The sequence below is a fragment of the Babylonia areolata genome, chromosome 18 (assembly GCF_041734735.1).
Source record: "Babylonia areolata isolate BAREFJ2019XMU chromosome 18, ASM4173473v1, whole genome shotgun sequence".
NCBI classification, from domain to species: Eukaryota; Metazoa; Mollusca; class Gastropoda; order Neogastropoda; family Buccinidae; genus Babylonia; species Babylonia areolata.
Genome location: NC_134893.1, coordinates 6,369,563 through 6,380,716, shown reverse-complemented (window position 1 = coordinate 6,380,716; position 11,154 = coordinate 6,369,563).

The window sequence follows — 11,154 nt, the reverse complement described above, 5'->3', positions numbered from 1 at the left end:
TTTTTTTTTTTTTTTTTTTTTTTAGATACACACACAACAAATGCAGAAAGTTAAAACGTGTTACACGAAAACACTAATCCAAAAAAATATTGCATTCGAATACTGTTGACATCTGTCTGATACACATGCTGTTGTATACAATAATATAGATATCACCGGTGTGTAAGATAATTACATCACTTGGACATCATGAGATCATGAGGTTTTACACACAGACACGGACTCTGGCCGTTCGGCATTACACATTCACCTGTCCTGTAACTACTTGTAAGTTGTAGGGAAGATGTCTGTGAAGATCGATGCCAGAGAACGAATCGCGGGCATCATCCCAGAGCGGCTCTGGACCTGGGATTGCAAACGACGAGAATGTCCATGCATCGCTGAAGACAGCCATGCAGCAGATTGTGCCCAGAGCCAGTGGGGACCGAACAACACTGCAAGGATCTCGGAGTCACGGAATGCTCCCTGTCACGTGCTTCATTCCAAGCTGGTCGAATAGGTGGTGTGGAGTCAGATCAAATGACGATAGGTAGTACTCAACGCGTAACTGTTTCCTATCATGAAATGCACCATTGTCGCCAGTCTGCTTTGCCTTCACACACCAGGATGGAGGAAAACACGCTTTTGTTGTTGTTGCTCTCATGCAAATCAACAGTCTGGTTTATCCTTGACCACACCGATCAAAATAAGTTAAGTTCCAAAAGCAGGTTGGTTAGTTTCCCTTCGTCACAAATGGTATTTTGATCAAATTGAAGGATAGTGGTGACGAACCTTTTCCATCGAAATAGAACTTTTATTTATGACTATTCCAAATAAGTACACAGTTTTGTTGCTGTTTCTGTGTTTTGATCTTGGATTTGTTTCCTGTCGTTAATGAAACATTTTCAATAAAGAAATTTGGTAACATTGAAAATCAGTCTTCTGAAAATTTCCTGGACACGACCGAAGTATAAAGACATCCACTCACTTTAGAATTAGTTGTACTTCCAGGTGAACTTTCGCATCATCACTTTTAAACCATGGTCAAACAATAATGGTCAGCAACGACTCCAGCAACGAGTGTAGTCTCACATTGTAAACGGTCTTCGTCTTCAGTCGCCTTCATTGACCACGGACTGTGGTTAGATAAAAAAAAAACGAAGAAAAAACAGTCCCATGAATTAAACAATTAAAAAAATTTTTTTTTTAAAGTTCCATGGACTCCAGCCCACACAGACGCAGGGTTTGGGGAAAGCACACACAGTTGGGCACCAGTAGAAAGTGTAATTAAATGGACAACGAAAAGAATAGAGAAAAGATAAAAGGGGGAAGAAAAAAAATGACAAGCGGCAAATGGAAATTGAAAACACTGGGAGGTCCAGAAAGAACACTGCAACCAACCAACATCAGCACCCAGACACAGACACAGACACAGACAGAGAGACACAGAGTGAGCGCGCGGCAGACGGAGGTAGAGTAGAATATTAGAGGCGGCAGGACAGAGAGAAGCAGAGAGAGGTGGAGGTGGTGGTTGTGGTGGTGGTGGTGGTGGTGGCGGTGGTTGTGGTGGTTGGCGGGGTCGGCCCGTTGCGGGTTGGTTGGTGTGCGGGATGCAACCTGCCGCTGCAACCACGGGCTGTCTTCTGCCTTCCTCTGTTGTGCTGTTGAGAGAGAGGGAGGGGAGGGGTGGGGGAGGGAGTGTGTGTGTGTGTGTGAGGGTGGAGGAGGTCTGTGTGGGATGCTGTTGTCTTTGTGTCCGTCTGTGTGTCTGTGTGTCTGTCTGTCTGTCTGTTGCCCACGTCACCCTGTCTGTCTATTTCTGTTGCTCTCTCTCTTTCTCTCTCACTCTCTCTTTCTTTGTGTCTGATGGTTGCAACTTTCTCTTTCTCCATCTCTCTGTCCCTGTCTCACCTGATACACATATCATACGTACGTACACACACACACACACACACACACACACACACACACACACACACACACACACACGTCTGAAAACACTTATAGTGAATAGACGTTAAACTGAAGATAAAACACAGTGTGTGTGTGTGTTGTGGTTGTTGTTGTTGTTGTTTTGCATTTATCTCGCTCTCTCTCCCCTCTCTTTCACTCTCTCTCTCTCTTTTCCTTCTCCCTTTGTCTCTCTCCGTTCTCACCCCCACTGTCTCTCTTCCTTCTATCACTCTCTTTCCCCCTCTTCTCTCTCTCTCTCTCTCTCTCTCTCTCTCTCTTTATCTTATAACAATTATTTTCATTTTATAAATCATTTTATTTCATAATGATTTGATCTTTTCAATGAGAATATGTGTCGTGTCGTACTTGGTTAGGTTATGTACATGCTTTCATTGATGCGCTTTTTTTTATGAGTAATTGTGTGTGTGTGTGTGTGTGTGTGTGTGTGTGTGTGTGTGTGTGTGTGTGTGTTGTGTGTGTGTTTTGCCATTGCTTTGTCTTTTTTTTTCTTGTGGGCTGGATGCAAAAAAGCAGCTATGCTTACTCCACTACCCTCGTGAAATAAAAATTCGTTTCGTTTCGTCTCGTCTCGTCTCTCTCTCTTCTTCTTCTTCTTCTTCTTCTTCTTCTTCTTCTTCTTCTTCTTCTTCTTCTTCTTCTTCTTCTTCTTCTTCTTCTTCTTCTTCTTCTTCTTCTTCTTCTTCTTCTTCTTCTTCTTCTTCCTTTTCCCTTTTTTCTCTGCCTCTGTCTGACTGCTTGTATATCATTTATTGATCTATCAATCCTTTTGTCTGAGACACTGTGACAGTCTGTGTACTTAGAAAGTACAGCAGATATAATTCCATTCCAACAGGAGTTATCACACACGTAGCAGACCGTCTGTGTCTGCAATTAGCCCACAGGAACTCTGTGTCTTTCGCTTTCACAGAAGACTCCCGAGTCCAATTAACTCACTCAGTACGGCCAGTCCTCTCTTCTCCCCTACACAGACCCCTCGGATGTCCAGTGGGTGTCTGAATGACCCAGCCTTTAGCTTCCGTCGTCAGAATTGTGGTATTCTTTGTCAACATTCACGTCTTCAGTATAAGAGCCTTCCGCTAGCAATATTTTGATGATGGTAACTGGGGTGAAACGCTGTTAACGTCGTCTCTTTCGCCGTTCGTATGGAGAGAGTTAACCCAGCATGATTCGATACTGCAGCCGTCACTCATGTCTTCGTGAAGAAGAAGAAGAAGAAGAAGAAGAATCAGTTACTTCTCTCTCTCTCTCTCTCTGTCTCTCTCTGTCTCTCCCTGTCTCTGTCTCTGTCTCTCTCTGTCTCTGTGTGGGGCGGGGGGGGGGGGAAGAAAAGGGAAGGCATGTGGGTTAGTTCCAGGAACGTGGAGAGAGGTTGTACAAGTCAGTGTGTTGATTTGAACTTATCTATCACTCTCTCTTCTCTCTCTCTCTCTTTCTCTCCCACTCTCTCTCTCTTTCTCTCTCACTCTCTCTCTTTCTCTCCACTCTCTCTCTTTCTCTCTCACTCTCTCTTTCTCTCTCACTCTCTCTTTCTCTCTCTCTCTCTTTCTTTGCGTCTGAGACACTGTGACAGTCCAGTCTATCACTGTCTAATGCGCTTGCCAATATTCTTTCTGAAGGGAACTTGAAGGGGGATACTCATTTGTTCATTTCATCGCAACATGTGCGGAACGTATGTATGATCCACCCCCCCGCCCCCCGACCCCAACCCCCTCCCCCCCCCCGCCCCCGCCCCCGCCTCTGCCCCCGCCCCCTTGACTTTATAGCTCACTTAGCTGAAGGCATTGAAAATGTCAAGTGTCAAGTGTCAAGTCTCTCTCTCTCTCTCTCTCTCTCTCTCTCTCTCTCTCTCATGCTGTTTTTGTTTTTGTTTGTTTTAATGTTGCTAAACGATTCTTCTGAGGTGTATTATGCCAATAGGATTGTAATGTCAGTGGCATTAAATCATTTTTCAGTTTCAGTTTCAGTTTCTCTCTCTCTCTCTCTCTCTCTCTCTCTCTCTCTCTGCCTCTGTCTGTCTGTCTGTCTGTCTTTCTCTCTCTCTCTCTCTCTCTCTACCCCCCCCCCCCCCCCCCCCCTCTCTCTCTCTCTCTCTCCAGACCATTTTTTTTTCCTATTTGTCAGACAGGAGAGATGAATCTTCCAAGAATAGCCATTATTCATGAGAAATAGCTACTGAAGATTGGTCGGATTTTTTTTTTTTTTTTTTTAATGATAATGATAAATAAAGAACAGTGAGTTTCAGTTTACGTTTTCAGTTTCAGATTCAAAGGGATATCAAAACGTGCGGAATGATCCATATACGATACAGCACATCTGTACAAAAAATAAAGGAGCAGATATGCTCGCTCTTCGCACGAACCCAACATGCTGATCAGGCTTGGCCAGCTTATCTTAGGTCTGCGTAAAATGAAATAAAAAAAAAAATACATATGTAAAAAGACAAATAGTTAAAAACAAATAACCTAGTGCTTTTAAATGAATTACAAATGAGAGATAAACAAACTAAACAAATAATCGAGTGCATTTACATGAATTTCAATACGTAGAAAATAGAGTTACTGAAATAAGGTAATGCACAGAATGACAACAGAATGAATGTCGGAGGAATCAATAATCCACCGGGGATGTGTCCTTCACAAGTCTGGCAAGCGAAGTGCTCTCAAGACGAATGAACATCAAAAGAACCGGGGCCTCTAGTTGCAGAACTACGTTTCCTAAGCGCAAAGAATCTCACCAGTCTCTGCATAGAGCAAGGAATGTTTTTTTTTGAACGCTAATCAAACTGAGCGCTGTTGAATTCTGCTCATGCAACACACCGCTAATTTCCAGGTGTGTGCTGTAGTTTGGTTTTTTTTCTGGACTATATCGGGGGGGTGGGGGGAGGGGGGGGGAGAAACTGCGCACAGTATCGATTTAAAATGTCATTGTGAGCGTAACATCGTTCTCCCATGCGTTCCAGAATGTCTGGAATCATGCCCTTGCTCTTGCTTGTCTATCATTCCTTTCTATCAATTTAGTTTTGTTGTATGTATCAGACTATGATGATTCATACAATTTATGTTTATTGATTTGTTCGTGTAATTCTTGGATGATTAAATTTCGATGGTGAGAACGTTTGTAAGTAGTTTATTTAGTGAGTTAAAAAAAAAAAAATTTTAAGCCTAACATTTACGTGTGCGCTGAAGCGCACGCACACACACACACACACACACACACACACACACACACACACATATATATATATATATATATATATATATATATATATATATATATATATATATATATATATAAGAAACAGACAGCAATATATAGAGGTATACTGTGATAGAGAGAGAGTCCTACAGACAGAGACAAATACAGAGACAGACAAACAGAGACAGAGTCCGACAGACACAGAGACAGAGACAAATACACAGAGAGAAGCAGAGACAGACAGACAGACAGACAGACAGACAGACAGACAGAGACAGAGTCCAATAGACACAGACACAGACACACAGACAAATACAGAGAGAGACAGCCAGACATACAGACAGAGACAGAGAGAGAGTCCGACAGACAGAAACAGAGACAAGTACAGGCATACAGACAGACAGACAGAGAGAGCGAAAGCATTGAAGCGAAATAACAAAAGGCGAAAAGTGGGATCGGTTTACTCCACCACCACCACCACCAACAACAGCATTACCATGCAGTACAGTACAGTACAGTACAGTACAGTACAGTTCAGTACAGTGACCACTCAGTCTCCCTCCGCTGACCACTGCTGTCTGTCTGTCTGTCTGTCTGTCTGTCTCAAGATGCAGTCTGCAGGACTGTCTAATAATAATAATAATAATGTACATTTATATAGCGCCCTTTCTCACTAAGAGCTCGGGGCGCTTTACATGAAAGAAATATATTACAAGTAACATAAAACATTCATGACCACTCTTTCTCAAAAACCCCTCCCCCCCCCCCTTCCCCTCCCCACTCACACTCTCCCTGTCCCACTCTACATACATCCAAAGTGAGCTGACATGGGTGGTGTTGGAGAAAAGGAAGCTGAGAGTACTTATAGATAGGTTTTAAAAAGATGAGTCTTTAGTGATGAGCGAAAAGCAGGACACACCGCCTCCACTGACCCCTAGACACCAGTCACAGGGGGGTCGGGGGGTGGGGGGGGGGTTCGGGGAAGTGGGGGGTGGGGCGGGGGGGGAGTGGATTAACTCTCTCCATACGATCGGTCAAAGAGACGACGTTAACAGCGTTTCTCCCTAATTACTACCATCAAAATATTACAAGCGGAAGGCTCTTTCACTGAAGAGGTTGAATGTTGACAAAGAATACCACAATTCTGACGACGGAAGTTAAAGGTTGGATCATTGAGACACCCATTGTGACATCCGAGGGGTCTGTGTAGAGGAGACGAGAGGACTGGCCGTACTGAGTGAGTTAATCCTTTGTGTGTATCTTTCACCAAGCCTGACATCGTATTTATAAGCTCTGGCTGTCTGTCTGACCGCTTCTCAGTCTGCTGTACTCTCGGAAATAATTATATCAGTTTGAACAAAAATCAACCACATGTGCGGTTAGCCTTTGGACAAAAGCTACACTGAGCTTCCTGGTCCTTTGTGACACAGTTCATTCCCCCCTCTGTCATGTGTGTGTGTGTGTGTGTGTGTGTGTGTGTGTGTGTGTGTGTGTGTGAATAGAATAGAATAGAATACTTTTTATTGTCATAAAACCTTAAAGTTTATAAGACACAATGAAACATAAACATGAGCATATTAAGAAGAGAAACATTCATGAACAAATTTCGCCAGCCTTGGCTGTATTTCTGTTAGAAGGATCAGTTCACTAGGCTTTGCACTTGGACGACATATATCGATTAGGAATCTGTGTCTGTAAGTATTGTACTTTACACAATTGTCTAAAAGGTGAATCTCATCTTCTAAACTGTTACAAGTGTGTGTGTGTGTGTGTGTGTGTGTGTGTGTGTGTGTGTGTGTGTGTGTGTGTGTGTGTGTGTGTGTGTGTGTGTGTGTGTGTGTGTGTGAGTGAGTTATTGAGTATGCTAGTTAATGTGTTGATATGTGTATGTGTTTGTGTGTGTCACCGGGTGACAGTCTATACAGGGGTGACAATCGGTACCGGAGCCATGGGAGAGGAGCCCCGGGGTTGGGGGGGGGGGGTGGGGGTTACCATGAGGAGAGTCATTCTAACTTGGTTACCACGAGGAGAGTCATTCTAACTTGGTTACCATGAGGAGAGTCATTCTAACTGGGTTACCACGAGGAGAGTCATTCTAACTGGGTTACCACGAGGAGAGTCATTCTAACGTGGTTACCACGAGGAGAGTCATTCTAACTTGGTTACCATGAGGAGAGTCATTCTAACTTGGTTACCACGAGGAGAGTCATTCTAACTTGGTTACCACGAGGAGAGTCATTCTAACGTGGTTACCACGAGGAGAGTCATTCTAACTTGGTTACCACGAGGAGAGTCATTCTAACTTGGTTACCATGAGGAGAGTCATTCTAACTTGGTTACCACGAGGAGAGTCATTCTAACGTGGTTACCACGAGGAGAGTCATTCTAACTTGGTTACCACGAGGAGAGTCATTCTAACTTGGTTACCACGAGGAGAGTCATTCTAACTTGGTTACCATGAGGAGAGTCATTCTAACTTGGTTACCACGAGGAGAGTCATTCTAACTTGGTTACCATGAGGAGAGTCATTCTAACTTGGTTACCACGAGGAGAGTCATTCTAACTTGGTTACCACGAGGAGAGTCATTCTAACTTGGTTACCATGAGGAGAGTCATTCTAACTTGGTTACCACGAGGAGAGTCATTCTAACTGGGTTACCACGAGGAGAGTCATTCTAACTTGGTTACCACGAGGAGAGTCATTCTAACTTGGTTACCACGAGGAGAGTCATTCTAACTTGGTTACCACGAGGAGAGTCATTCTAACTTGGTTACCACGAGGAGAGTCATTCTAACTTGGTTACCATGAGGAGAGTCATTCTAACTTGATTCAAGAGTTATTCTGACCCACATCTGGAGTAATTCCGAGGAGTAAACTGGGTTCCAGAATATCAAACTGTCATATTACACCCCTTCTCACTCTTTCTCTCTCTCTATCTATCTATCTATCTATCTATCTATCACACACACACACACACACACACACACACACACACACACAGAGTCACAGCATATACTGACGACCAAAATTTAACGGAAAGACCAATGGATGCGCAACCCTTCCAAAAATAACGCACAGAGTGTTTCATCCACACACACACACACACACACACACACACACACACACACACACACACACACACACACACACACACACACACACACACACCACACACACACACATACACACAGAGGCACACGAAAGTGCACACACACACACACACACACACACACACACACACACACACACACACACACACACACACACACACACACACACACACACACACAGAGAGAGAGAGGAGGGAGAGAGAGATTCTCCCCTGTCTGGTTTTAGCTCAGCTTCAGACACAGAAAGGGAACACCTTCCGCTGCTGGACTTCGATTAGCGTCTTGAAAGAGTTAACAGTTCCAAGAGACAGCCTGCAGCGGGAATCTTTGCATTCGGGGATTTTCCTGCAATTCTGGCTGTTGATTGCTGCCTCCTTTTCGGGAACAGCCCTAGGGCATGTGAGACTGGGAGAGAGAAAGGCTGGCTGGGGAGAGGTTGGTGGGATCCTGGGTCCTGTTGTTTGAAGGTACCAGCTGACACGCACTGGAATCTGGAATGATTGTCACACACGTGCGAACATACGTGTGCGTATGTTTTTGCGAGCAGATGAATCAGTCCGTGCGCGATGGCGCGCGCGAGCGCGCACATACAAAAGTATACACGTACAATGACACACACAAACACACTGACACAAACACGTACATACATCAACACATTAGCTAGCACACTCAATAACACACACGCACGCACGCACGCACACACACACACACACACACACACACATGCGCGCGCGCGCGTGCGCGCCAATACACATGTAGTAACATATACGCAAGCGCACAAGAATCTGGTAAATCAAGAATATTTAATCCTTTTACCCCTGTGTTGGGGTGTGCAGGATATTAGGTAACAACACTGGTTTTATGCATTAAAAATTGAAATGGACACACCAATTTAACCGATGAAATTGGCGATAAAAACAGATAAACAGCGATCATATCTTGTAATCTTTCCCGTTTCAAACACACTCTACTCCTACTTGCTTTCAACAAATTGCGAAAAATAAAAACTGTTTCGGATTCAAATATCTCTTTGAAATAAACTCGGTACGAAGCTCTGCAAATTTCGGGCATTCCATAATAATATGATTTTTTTTTTCCTCCAATCAATTCCAGGTAGCAGTTACAAGTGCTCAATTCACGTGTAATATTATGACGTCTACCAATCTCAAAGATTGATTTATTACGAGTACACCTGAACCGCATTAAAGATAAGACATAACAATTTGTGCTCCTTGACTGTTGGGATCTGCATGACATTAGACACAGATATTACACGGCGGTTTCTTTGAAGACTTTGTTTCGTGATGTCCCTCCGTGGGCGCTGATGGACTTCTTAAAAGAAGTGAACATTTTTAACCAGATTTGAAGGTTTTAAACTATGGAAGTTTTTGTTTTTTTAAACTTTGAGTGGAAAGTTTGAAGTGGTGACTTGTTTTAATTGTTTGGGTGTTGTTGTTGTTTTTTACCCTTGTAGTAGTTTAACGTGGCGATAGCCTTGAGATGGCCTTAGTGGTCGACGAGGCTCTAAGCACCATGATTTCATTTCTTTTCACTTTGGTAGATTATTGTTTATCTGGTCGGTTTCGCTGTCTTGGTTCAAGTGTGAACCTATTTCTTCCATGGTCTGAAATGTACACGAGGGATGGTAGACAGTGAGAGACAGAACGTGTGGCGACCTTTCCAATATAAGATAAGATAAGAATAACTTTATTATCTCCAACTGGAGAAATTTGGTCAGGTGCATTATCACAACATAGACAAGTAAACAACATGGGGACCATAACTGTAAAAGTCAACAACAGCTTTTACGAATATTACGAAGATACAAATGTAAAAAATATCACATACACCGTTTCATACATACATCCACACACTGCAGGTAATAACTAGTATTCTTAATGTAAAAAAAAAGAAGAAAGAATTAAGAAAAATTATTTGAATATAATTATAAACATAGCCTACTGTACTACACATTGATTATAGTAGACAGATAAGATAAGAATAAAGATAAATTGCGGAAAACCGCAACCAGATAATCAGCACACACCTGCATCCCCCCCTCCACCCCCCACCCCCACCCCGCACACGCGGATTACTCTCTATGGTATGTCATCTGTTTGAAATATTTACCTTTTATCTTTTTCAAACTGTTCTTTATTAAAGTTAGCTAGTTACGAGTTCAATAGTCCAGTTGGTTGTTTATTGTAGGTCCCCACATGAACCTCTTTTCAAATAATAATCTGCAGAAGTAGTGCATACAATATTTGATTATTAATATCTTTTTTGGTCCTAATCTCGCTTCCCCCGTCCCGCCTCTCACACACACCCTTCCAATATTATGTTTTTTTCTTTCTCCAATCACTAACACTCACCCTCTCCATTTTACATTTTATACTCTATCTTTTCCACATTCTGTTTTCTCTCTCTCTCTCTCTCTCTCTCTCTCTCTCTCTCTCTCTCTCTCTCTCTCTCTCTCTCTCTCTCTCTCTCTCTCTCTCTCTCTCTCTCTCTCTCTCTCTCTCTCTCTCCCTCTCTATCTCTCTCAAAGAAATGCAGTAAATAACATAGCGAAAAAGAAATATTTTCAAAAGTTGATCACTTCTAAGTCTGATAGTAAGTCTTTGTGGAAAGCCATAAATCAGTTGAAAAATAAGAATAGAGCCACACAAATTACATCACTCACAGACATATCCACAGATAGACTTAACTCACATTTCTGTAACATAGCTACTTCAATTATAAAATCAGACAAATCAAACCTTAACTCTTTAGATGCTCTGTTAAAATTCTGTTAATCAAAAAATATTTCATCCACATTAGATATTCCTTTGATATGTGTACATGAAGTTTATAATGCTCTGATCCATTTAAAACAAACTAGTACAAGAGGTCTTG